This window comes from Metopolophium dirhodum, chromosome 2 (assembly GCF_019925205.1).
Source record: "Metopolophium dirhodum isolate CAU chromosome 2, ASM1992520v1, whole genome shotgun sequence".
NCBI classification, from domain to species: Eukaryota; Metazoa; Arthropoda; class Insecta; order Hemiptera; family Aphididae; genus Metopolophium; species Metopolophium dirhodum.
In genome coordinates, this window is record NC_083561.1 from 5480187 (window position 1) to 5492858 (window position 12672).

At 31.8% G+C, this 12672-nt stretch overlaps 1 protein-coding gene across 1 annotated transcript in view; it reads left to right on the forward strand.

The window, feature by feature from the left end:
- Window positions 1-7706: 7706 nt before the first annotated feature.
- The window catches only part of LOC132939950 (uncharacterized), a 201426-nt gene continuing 196460 nt past the window's right edge, over window positions 7707-12672 (forward strand). Inside the window, exon 1 of the mRNA XM_061007389.1 lies at window positions 7707-7988. The gene's annotated coding sequence lies outside the window, so the exon portion shown is untranslated. The remainder of the gene's footprint in view (window positions 7989-12672) is intronic.

Here is a 12672-nt window from a genome sequence, read left to right on the forward strand (position 1 = left end):
ATTTTTGTTACTCTATTAATTAAATAAATTATAACAATATCTCAACAGTTCTGTAAATTATAATTATTGTACTCCCTGTTTACTATTTCACCCGTGACCTCCGGTCAATAAACAATAATATCTCTATAACAGGGATGGATTGGCCAGGTGGCAGGTGTGCTAGTGTGCTGTTGCACACCGGGCCGGCTTAATATATGGTCTGAGCTCCACGTGTCGGGGCTTCTGAACATTTGACAATATTACTAATACATTTATTTTTAATTACAAAACCGTTTAAAAATCACTGCTATTGGTTGCTACAATACTACCATAAGTTCATAGCAGGGACTGGAACCGAATCTAAAAGGACCGGTTCTGGAACCGGAACCTTTAAAATATTAAGAACTGAAACATTTATTTTAATAAATAAAGTACTGGAACCGAACCAGAATTTTTAAATTAAAAAGGTATTACTGTTTTGTGTATAATCTATGTATGATCATATTATGAGTTTCCTAATATTTCTCATACTATTAACTAAACCTGCATTTCGTATACTTTTCGGTACCGAAAGCGAAAGTATTTGGAACCGGTACCTTAATTCATAGGTACTACAGACTACCAGACAAACGAGTAGGTATATTATATATTTGATATAAACCACCCAAAAAAGTAGGTATGTACTTATTCATAAAGAAGCTGGACTTGGGCCGTTTGTTTCTGTAGAATACTGGGCAATTTACCTCCCATCAGTACGCCCTTGAAGGTTACTTTCTTATATATGTATATATATATACATTTATTTTAAGATTTTTAACATTTTAGTATATACAGCGTGCGTTTCACTTAAATAGTAACACGAAATATTTCTGTTCAGTGACGTCGTGGTCGTATTGAAATAGTGTTTTCAGGGGGAGATAGAAAATACTAAAATACACATTTTTTTTCATAATTTTAAAATTTTTAATCATTTAAGTCTGCGCATGCGCAATTCAACTTGTATTTTTCAAATAGCAACAAGTATTTTTAACACCAGATTTTGATGGACGAATTCTGTTAAGCAACTTTTACAAATAAACTTTTCTTTTATCTTAAAAGTTGGTTGATTTACAGCGAGTGAAAATTAAAACCAAAAAAGAATATTTTTGCTCAATTTTCTAAAATTTAATAATATTTGATTACTGAGTACATCAAGGGTTTATCAACACAATAAATAATTTTATAATGACAAAACACATACTTTTAAATATTAGAAAATTTAGCAAAAATCTAAAATTAAAATAGTTTTTTGTTTTTAATGTAAAAATCATAATGAAATAATGATAAACATTTATAATTGACTACTCACTAATGACCGATGAACAGTCCTCACTCCTCACCGATTGTAATATGATAATAAAATTATTATACTATGCGTAGCATACATAAATGTTAAATATTATGCGACAAAATTCAAGGTCAAGCGTTCAAAATATTTCATGTTACCTTTATCGTCAAACACGCCGTATAATAATAAAATATTTAGCGAGACTTCGCCACTTTATCCACCGACACCGCAACTAACGCTTAAGTCTCAACTCTCAACACTAAATTATACGGGATGATCATTATACATTTTATGTGTATAGTCATTACCTACATACATTTTTAATATTATTTCAAACGCTCGGTAAATGGGCCAATAACAAGTCATAAGAATTGATGTGAGTGGAGGATTGTAAATACTTATCTATAATGCGTGTTGCACTTTACCTAACTATATACGGTTATTAATATTAAGGGGATTCGATACCGATCGTTTTCAAGGAGTTCTGTATAGGAAATTTTCTAAGTGTGTCCATGCGTGACGTGTAAATGTGTGTGTAGTAGGTAAGTGAATAATAATTAGTGATCATTGGTATTTGGTGTGTGTGCTGTGAGTTGTGACTGTGGTGTGAACGTAATAGCAGAGCACTCCCGCACGTGCACACACATGCCAACAACAAATTACACGATTACTTAAATATTAATCATTTAATATTTTACTCTTTTGTCGTTAAGTACCTAATTATCTGAAGAGTAATATCAATGGATATTTTTCTCTTATCATGTGAACTCATGTCAAAAATTCTATTACTCAAATTTACTTATTGTATTATATTAAATATAGATTGTAAATAAATTTTATTTAAAAAAAATAAAAAAAAAAAAAAAAAAGTACCTAACTAATAGATAATTTATTTGTCCAATTAAGTTCTTGAAAATATATTTAATACAAATTAATTTCTTACATTTTAAAATTCATAATATTCAAAATAGAAGCAATCAGAAACAACATACTACAATCATGGGTAGGGCACGTTTGGAGAAAAGAAACCCCATTACTCAGTATAGTACTAGAAAAGAACCAGATGGGAAAAAATATCTATCGGAAAATCGAGAATGAGTGGGACGATATGGTAAAGAAAGATAATATGGAAAATCTAGGAGGAGGATCAGATTGGAAGGCGTGATGAATGACTGCTGAAATGCTGAATATATTACGGGATCGTCCGAGAGGCCGCTAAACTACTACTCCCAAAATATTACGAGCTATTACGAAATTAATTTCATAAAAGTGATAGTAATTTTCAGCGAACTTTACGATGAATTCAAATATGGTTTCAGAAATTATAATCGATTAACAGACTGTGGTACAATGTACAATAATTTCATTCTTTTTGGGGGAAAATACAACCGGGATCGAATTCCCATAGTACCTATACATTTCAGAACATTTGAAATTATTAAAAGAAAATTACGCAACGGGGGACGACCCACGACCGTCATTATTATAGGTTCATTAAAAAGCGTTAAAAGTCGTGTAAATTATTAAAAATATATATTGAATACGTAAAGGCGAACAGAGCACTTGTAAACGTCAACTGCAACTAGGTTCTCGGTTTGATCCAAAAATTATCCTAAAAATGTAGCCATTTCGTAGACGTTCGCAGTTTATAGTGTCGTCCAGGACCGTTGCCGTTTTAACATTCAGCCAAAAACAATAAACTAAGGAAAGGCAAATAAAAACATCGGTACACAGTATGTAAAGGGCTTGTCGTCGGGGTTTCCCGGCGGGCCTATATTCAGATCCGAACAAATGTTTAATGTAAAAGCCCCCACTCCCCGTGTACCAATATGAACAAAAAGTCGCGTGGACGGTCTGGATGGTAGACACAGGTAGACGACAGTGCAAGGGTCGTGAAACCTAATACTCCCATCACGACATGTATACATTTTTAAACATCACAGTAAAAATATAATATACTGCAGTTGTTTCTCGATCCATGTGTGATGTGTAGGTTAGTAGGTATCGACCATGATATAAAAACAAGGTATGATGGTAACTTCTTGACGGTCAGATCCTTCGGTAAGCGGTAAGCACGTGACGTAGCGTAGTGTATAGTAATGATAACGATACGATATTACGGGTGAGCAAGTGCCGTACTGCGCGGACTTGGACTTCTGCGATCGTATACCATGTTGTTTATATCGTAGTATACCGACTGTCGATAGTGAGTGGTATTGCCGTAAAAGTACAGGTAACCGTTAGGAATTTACGAGAAACGCCGCTTGTATTTGGCAATGGACTGCAGGGTTAGGATTTTAATTTTGGAATGCCTGCAGTTGTAGTTGTTTGGTCGTACAATTTTGAAACATTATAATGAGAATGTAATATTGTAGTTTTGTACTACATGGTCATTGGCCACGGGCATAGGTTAGGTTAGGTTAGGCGAAATTTCAGTATTTTACTCGGAGGGGCTTTACTACATGTTTAAATAAAACAGATCAGTGGGGCTCTGCCTACTATACCCCCTATTCAAATGCCTTTAAAATATATTACCTTATGTAATAGGTATAATATAAAATATGTAATTTTTTTTCTCCCCCACTTTCCTTCATTTAATATATTATTATTATAATACATCTACCTATTATTAAAACGAAAACTATTTTATTAAAACAAATTACAACATTTATATGGGTATGTACGTTATATTAAAATTGTAACCTTCGATTCAAAATTACCCCTATTTCCGGCAATATTTCAATATGGTTTGGGGGGGGGGGGGGCTTAATCAAATTACGTCTAGACCACTACAATTTTTACGAAGAAAAATTCTTAGGGTATTATGTTTAAGTAAAAATACTTTAATAGGTTCAACTAAAGAAAACTTTAAGTTATTAGATGTGTTATTACCGTATGAGTCTGTATATAAGAAAATAATTATTTTATATATAATTAAAAACTTTGAATCCAGGCTGGTATGAAAAATTCAAAATGTAGGTAATAGATAAAAGATAAAATAGGGCGTTTTATGTCAGAATGGAGTATTCTAGAAAAGCGTTTGGTAAAAAATTCATAGACTATCTGGGTCCAAAAAACTACATCTTAATGCCTATAAATATAAAAGACATATTCTATACGGATGGGAATCGTATAACAATAGCCTATAGGCATAAAAAAAAAAAAATCAGGTTTGGCTATTTTCAGTACTTGAATAAAGATTTATATTTATACTTTGCAATTTTATATATTAGTTATAAATATTCTAATTTTATATATAGATTATTGTCTGTTTATCATGTTTTAAAGTTAAATTGCTCATAATATGTTATTATAACAATCTACCACCGTCCATCACCACAAGCATGGGCTTAAAAGTGGTAGATATTTTTCTTTATTTTTTTTATCTTTTATTGTAAGCTTTAATTATTAAGTAAAAATATGTATAATTTCTCTGTAAAATAGAAAATAAATTGAAAATTTATAAAAAAAAAAAACACTTGTATCGAGTATCGACTGACTATATTCTAAATAAATTGAAATGTTATCGGTAATGTATTGTAATTAGTAATATTACTAAATTGTAATACAATTATTAAACATTTATAACCTATATATACCTATATATAACCTATATAATGTTCCGTGGGTGGATCCGATAACTACTATGGAAAACATACGAATAATGGATCGTTGTTTAAACTTTAGAAAATGATTTTTTTAAGCTACGTTTACTGAATTATAATATACATTGGATAACTAATGAAAGATTTAATACTTCAATTAAAGTACAAATTTAACAAGTCCACTCCAAATTGCACCTATGAGTGTAACTCAAAACCGAATAACCGTACTATATACCTACTTGGAATTTTCACCAAATGTTTCTGTTAGCATTTTCCAAGGCTGGGTATTAACGAGTTAAGAAGTTAAAGTTAAGTTAAAAAGTTAATTTAATTTTAACTTCGTTACTTTTAGCTTTTCATTAACTTAACTATTAACTTACTAAATTTCTTTCTTAATTAACGTGAAATGAACGAGTTAATTCTTCATTTTAAGAAGTAAGTTAAGTTAATTAATTTTGTTTTTAATTTTATAATGTTTCACCATTGCAGTCTATTTCGTTTTCATGTCAAAAAAATATGTATCGTAAATTGTTTAAAGTTAAAAATGTATATCATTCGAATCTAACTTATATGGAAATACTGTATGAAGTATTAACACTATATCCTATAATTTAGTTTTGGGTTGGAAAAAAATTAAGTACGCTAGCGTTGTATAAAAAAATTATCTTTTTTTTAACTTAATAAAAAGTTAACAAAAAGTGTGTATTAACTTTTAACTTAACTGAGTTAAACTATAGTTAAATTAACTTTTAACTTTTTGTTATTAGTGCATATAAACTTAACTTAACTGAGTTAAAAAAAAAATCATTAACTTGCCCAGCCTTGGTATTTTCTGTACACGATAAAAGTTTTCAAATAATTTAAAACAATTTGAGCTATTTATAGACATTTTACCGTATCGACTTTTTTTTTCTAAATGTCGGTAAAAAAAAGATGTTTACACGGGTCACAAAAATAAACCGAAAATTATAGGTATTAACCTATAGCCTGTACAGTATATAGTCACAATTTTCATAATCCGCATAAATTAATTTTATACTATAGCGTGTTGACGCGTTTAATTAATAATACTCAATGATATAATAATATCAAATAGAAACCTGTAGGTACATCATAATAGAATTCTAATAATCTACGTAAGAATTTTTTTTCAACTAGCGTCCGTACGGCTGCAACCCGATTCGGTGAAATCCTATTGAGCGTGGTCCATTTTTTTTATTGGATTGATACCCATAATTTCAAGGTCAACAAAATAAGCTTTGTCCTTTTCGACATTGATCGGCGCTTGGGTTTAACCGTGGTGGACAGTGGCGTGACGAAGGACTTTATTTGAGGCACGTGCCTCCGCTTAAAGGGTGGTGGGTGTTCTGGAGAATAGGGGCATTTCCCATATAGTAAATAATTTATTAAGTACACACTAAGATTAAGCCAATCATTCTCAGTTACCATTTAAGCAAATACGTAGTTATTTACATAAGTATTTATAATTACTAATATAAATTATTGTGCCTCATAAGTTAATGAAGTCCGCCACGCCACTGGTGGTGGTTACCGGGTCTGTCCCATCATCACACCTGCGGATTACAGGCTCCTGCAGCAAATACTCGCGTGCGGTGCGTGCTGGTTGCGGCACGTGAGTTTTAGTTCGGCTGTTTTCAAACTCGAACGTCTTGATCGAAACTCGCGCCGGGACGTACTCGATGTCGGCCGGAGTAAACTGCACAGCGGTGTTCGGCATAGCATTAGAACACCAGAACGGCGTCCCGGCGGATCCGCGAGATCGCCGCTTGACCGCTGCACGTCCGCTTCGGCCGGCCGAACATGCGGCGGCGACGAGACGTGCGATGTCTCGATCTTGACTTGGGTGGAAACGGCCGTCATTATTGCCGTGTCGACCAACGGAATGTAATAACTAATAACGGATCATTGGACTGGCATAACATTCCGCGACGGGCCACTCAACGGTTCGATCAAGACCGTTTGCATCGAGTTGCCGCCGGCAGACGTTGAGTCGACCTGCATTGATGCGGCAGACGGCAACCCGATGTAGTCGGATGCATCACGAATTTGATCCATAACGAAGCAATTTGTTGACTCCAAAAGTTGATTTTATACTGCGTATAGGCCATCTTTTGATACGGCAGTAATAGGTGATAACTAATAAATATACTGGTAAGCTCGAATGGGCCAAGTCCTTGAACTCGCCGAAACAAACTGAAACAAAATAACATCTGAAAAAAATCCCTGGCACAGAATTCCAACCCCACACGATTAAACCTCGACGTACAAATTTAAGATTTAGACACTATACGCTTAATTGTCGGACAACCATGACCTAGCCTGCAATAGCCATTGAAATAATAACACTCATTTTTATACACGTGACATTATATCATATTATATGCCTGGGTATAATATTATTTTAGGCACGGCGTGACGTTATCACCACGACGCGCGTATCAAAAATCGAGCCGGATATTTGTGCGGACATCGCGACTCAACCGAACCCCGCCGTCGTCGTCGGTTTCACAACAGTCGTGCAGAATTATAACGGCCGCGATGAACTTGCGAGCGGGAGAGACGTTACCAACGGGGGGGGCCCCCGAGTGCGCGGATCCCGTAATGACGGGGTCTAATGAAGGTCGCGGCACGCGGACGCAGGTGGCCGACCACCGACGCCGCCACCACCACCGCCGCCACCACTACCCTTCGTCGTCGTGGGTCGACGTCGCGCGATCATCCCCCGCACTTGCATCCCCTAACGCCAACGCGCAGCGTGGGAGCTTTATATATTTTTTTTTCCGGGCGGTTCAGTCGTGTCGCCGTCGTCGCGCATCACAGCCGCGTGCTCCGTGCTGCGTACATACCGCCGTTACGCCGGTCGCTGCTCGTGGTCCGCGCCACGCTTCCGTCGTCGGATTTGTTGATGGTTTTTTTTTGTTTTTTGTTTCTCCCCGTGTGTCACGCGCACGTTTTTTTCCCGACCACCGACGTTTTTTTCATCGCGAATTTTTCTTGCAACCGTTGGTGCTCGCCGACATCACAGTGCTCGTCGAAGTCAACTTCCGCCGTGGCTTGTGAGTGCCTATACGATTTTAAATTACAATATGACGTATTATATACTTTTAATGTCCACCGTCTCATACTAAGTATATTGTTAGGCATCGTTTAGAAAAAACTAATCGCTCTGCCTACCTACTATTGTCTAGTTGTATTCACTATGTCCGATACCGCACAATTACTTACCTATGTGGTATAGGTATATGCGCAATACCACATCAACGCTGTCACTATGTATTATACGGTATTGCTGGACAAAGAAATATGGACATTTTAATTTCAACTCCCTCCTTACACGACAACATTCTAAACTTATCTGGATGAGCTCAAATGGGTGATTGAAAAATAAATCGTTTTCCACAGAGTTAACGGATCTAGGGATTTAAAAAAATGTTAAGATAATATAAGATATTTTTTTTTGTCTTGCGGAAAATTAATTATGCGATGTAAATAAATGGTGACTCCATTAAACTCCACGTGCAAAACATTTTAAAAAACGTGTTGCCCAGCCGATTATCCTTCTAACAATATAAAAAGAACAAAAAGAAACTTTTGATGGTAAATTCATTAATTCAAGAGGTTGCTTGATTTTTTGGATTTGAAATATTATAACGTTTCAGCCTTGGTATAATATCATATTATCCAACATGCGTGTGTGAGCTATATGTCCTAACCGAAAATCCCATATCAGCCTTGCTGACATTTTCATGGCTATGTATATCTAATGTATTATGTATGAGATTATATATTGATATTAAATTGTGTACTTTTACTTTAAGCTAAAATATTCTAAAATTAAAAATAAAACTTGTCATGCACGTTTACTTAGTATATTTCAATCCAAGGTAAAATATAAAACAAGTGTCGGTGCTGTACATTTGATTGTTATGTCCCAATAAATAATCACTCCTAATAAAAGTTAAAACATTTTTTTTCATATGAAAAAGTTATAGCTTCATATTATATAAGAGCAGTAGAAGACAATTAAGTAATACAAGAAAAATCTTAACTTAAGACATACGTTAATAAAATAATTTGTTAGTCGTTAATTTACAACTATTTTAAATTTAACATATATATATTGATATTAAATATATAATATTACTTATGGAGTACCGTTTACGTTAAAATTGGGTATTTATAGGATTAATACACTATAAATATGTTTAGGAATTAGGGCAATGAACTATCTTGCAATTAATTATTTTTCATAAGCTGATAGTTGTCTTGACTCTCGAGATAGACTTTGATTATACTTTATCTTTGCCCATTCTCAACAGCAAATAAACAATTGATAATTTAAACTAAAATAGTAATAATTAACACAATAATGTCACTAAATAAAAATTATTCCACCGGCCATTAGCTCATTTACACTAAGATTAGATTTAAGATGTATCTACTAAAGTTAAATAACGGTGCAAGGATTTATGACACTTAAAATATAATGTCAAGCAAATTTTGGAATAGTTCTTAAGCAAAAAACTTGTTAGGCAATAAATCATTTCTTATTTCTAGTAATGTTTGACCGCTCCTATAGTATTTACCTTTAAAGTTTAAATATACTCTTTCTTACAATAATTTAAGTACCTAATACAGAATTCAATATTTCATAATTTTTGTTTTTTTTTTTTAATTTTATAAATTAATTTATAACCCATTCCCTTCCAGTTTATGAAAATGATATTTCAGCATCAATCCAATACTTTGATGTAAAAAATGAAGGATTCTTATTTATATTTAAATATTCAATACATAGCTTCATCTAAGACATTACACTATAGATCACTGCTTTCTGGTAAATATTGATTGTTGTCAGAGTTTTTCAAATGGTTGGAGTGCTAACCTAATCTAACTCTAGGTACTTGTATTCATAATATCAATGTTTTCACAAATTATAATTTCATGCGAAACTACAATGTATATATTATTATCTATAATATTGAAAAGTATTTTATTATTTTTTTTTTTGTTCTTCAATTTAAAAAGCTCCAAATAATCGTGAAAATTCTTCTTTCCACATTTAGGAGTATAATATAGTTTTGTACGAATAGAAATATTTTGTGAGTACCCGTGTATAAAATTGCACAAAAGCAGTTCCCAAAATGTTTTGGCTCGCGGCGCCCTTTTTGATCCAAGGTTTTCTAAGGGCCTTCCCAAGTAATAGCATTACTAATCATAAGGAATAGAAAAAATTGCAATGAGTGATATAAAAATATGTATTTAATTACAATTATTCATAGTTTATACATTTTTATTTACATAACTGTAATTGTTTCCATCGCCGCCATCTTCGGGTTTTCAAATATATTTTTGGACCATATAAAATTCTACGGAAGCACGGCGCCCCTGTAAGGACTACGTGGTGCACATTTTGGGAACCGCTGGTGTATAACTCCTATTAAATTAAGAATCAAAAAAATGGTATAATAAAAGTAATTTGTTATTTTATTATTCGTTTCAAAAACAAATGATGTTTCTATTTTTTTTTTGTTCAACAATTCGAAAATAATTGTAAACATTTTTTTCCACATTATTAAGCAGTAGGTACAATATATGAATATAAAGCGTATTTTTTTATTTAATTGTACATAATACATATTTTTTCATTAGATAATTTTATCATTCTAAACTGCTTAGTGTATTACCTATATTAATTTAATCAATATATTTTATATTTTTTATTTTTTATTTCATGTAAGCAGTATAAGGATATAATATTCATGTAAATACATAAAAATATTTTGTGAGTTAAATTGATATAAACTTATATTTTGGTTTTTATAATTAGTAAATTTAATAAAACAATTTATTTACCAGGCTGTTTTAATTATTCTGATACCATTTACACATTTTTGTATTGTACACTAACTCGTATATAAAATAATACATTTTATTTTATTATCATTAGATTTATTCCACAAGTATAAAACATAAATATTACGAAGATAATAATTTCTTTGAAGTATAGTGAATAGGAAAAGCCGAGGGAAAAACTGTCTTTGCATCTTTGTTGAGTATATTACTTGTCTTATAGTATTAATTGTATACAGACTATCCACATTCTTTTTTTAATAATAAGTTTTTTCTTTATTGATAACCGTAAATTTAACATTAAATTATTTAAATTTAATTATGCATAAGTCCTAAAAGTTGTAATGTTAGTTTAACAGATTTTAATATATTTATTTAAACCTCATGCCAGACTCCAAGCTATAATTATTATTCCAACTGTTATTCGATTTGGTTTTAATTATGTAAAAAGTGGATTATAAGGATTTTGTAAAAATAAATTCAATTTTATAGTAAATTTGTTTCTTAAACTAATTATTACTTACATTTATAAATAAATTACGTTTTTTTGTGACCTCTTATTAGAATGAAAACATAATATAAAATGTTAAATGAACGAGTAGGTATGTTTTCAATATGGTTTTCATCATCATTTTGAAAACTGTCATATCTATATAATATGTTCTACTGCTCAGTTCCACCTGATCCTTTTTTTGTATTGACATTTTTGACAAAGTTACAACCTTGACATTATTCTTTCGTTTTTATTTTATATAATAGGTAATAGGTATACAATAAATTGTGTAGGTACAATTAAAATTATGTTGGTTGTAACTATAATGCGGATTTAAAAATCGATTTATTGCATCAATAATTACCTACTTGATTGAAGATGAGTATATACTTTTATTTGATTGATTTATTTCATTCTTAGCTCATCAGTGTTTTAGTTTTAAACTATATCATTTGAATACAAAATATGGTCAGGTAATTATTGAAAGTCCTTTAATCGTAAACAACATATTTGAGTAGGTATCTTAAACCTCCCATATTATGTATATTACTATATATTGTATTCATATTGCCTACATTATTATAATAGTTGTTGGACAAGTTAGTTTTTATATTGTTAAAAATGTACTGAAATTGAAAAAAGTAAAAAAATGTGGGCCTTTATTTTAATCGAAACAATGATAAATCAGGCTATGGTGCTGGATGATGGTTATTTTTACCGAATAATTATCACTGTTCCGTACAACAATCGCTTGATGTGTTCAATATAAAATAACAAGCCTAAGAAATAAATTACATCAATATTTGATTAAAATTGTTTAAAACGGCATCTGTATAATATGAGTGTAGGGTGTATGAAAAGGTGTTTCAATAAATATATTTAGAATATTGATATAGACACAGTAAATTATGTAAGGTATTATTTTAATGTATTTTTTTAACCGTCATAGTTTTAGATCTTCCTAACTACATTTTTTGACTGACGTGGTTATAGATGGTGAACATTTCAAAAATATTGTCACAAAACACTCTTGCCACCGACAAAACTACGCATTTATCAAATTTTTCAAATGTTCATAACAATGGGAGATGTATTCCATTTATTTTTTTGTGGTAGAAAAAAAAGCCAAGTGAAGACAACATCTGGACTTTTAATACGATTTATTGGGATAACACGTTACATTTCCCCCCTTTGCCAACCACTAAACTTATTGCATTATAATTTGAAACAAAAATGGAAATAATATTATGCTACTGAATAGCTTTTGTTAAATGCCAATGTTTTAGCTCACACAATGGTTGTGGTTGGCTAAGCAAACTAAATTTCATCATAAAATAATTTATCAGACATACTTTGAATAAAATTACAAAATTAAATCCTTTGTTTATATTTTA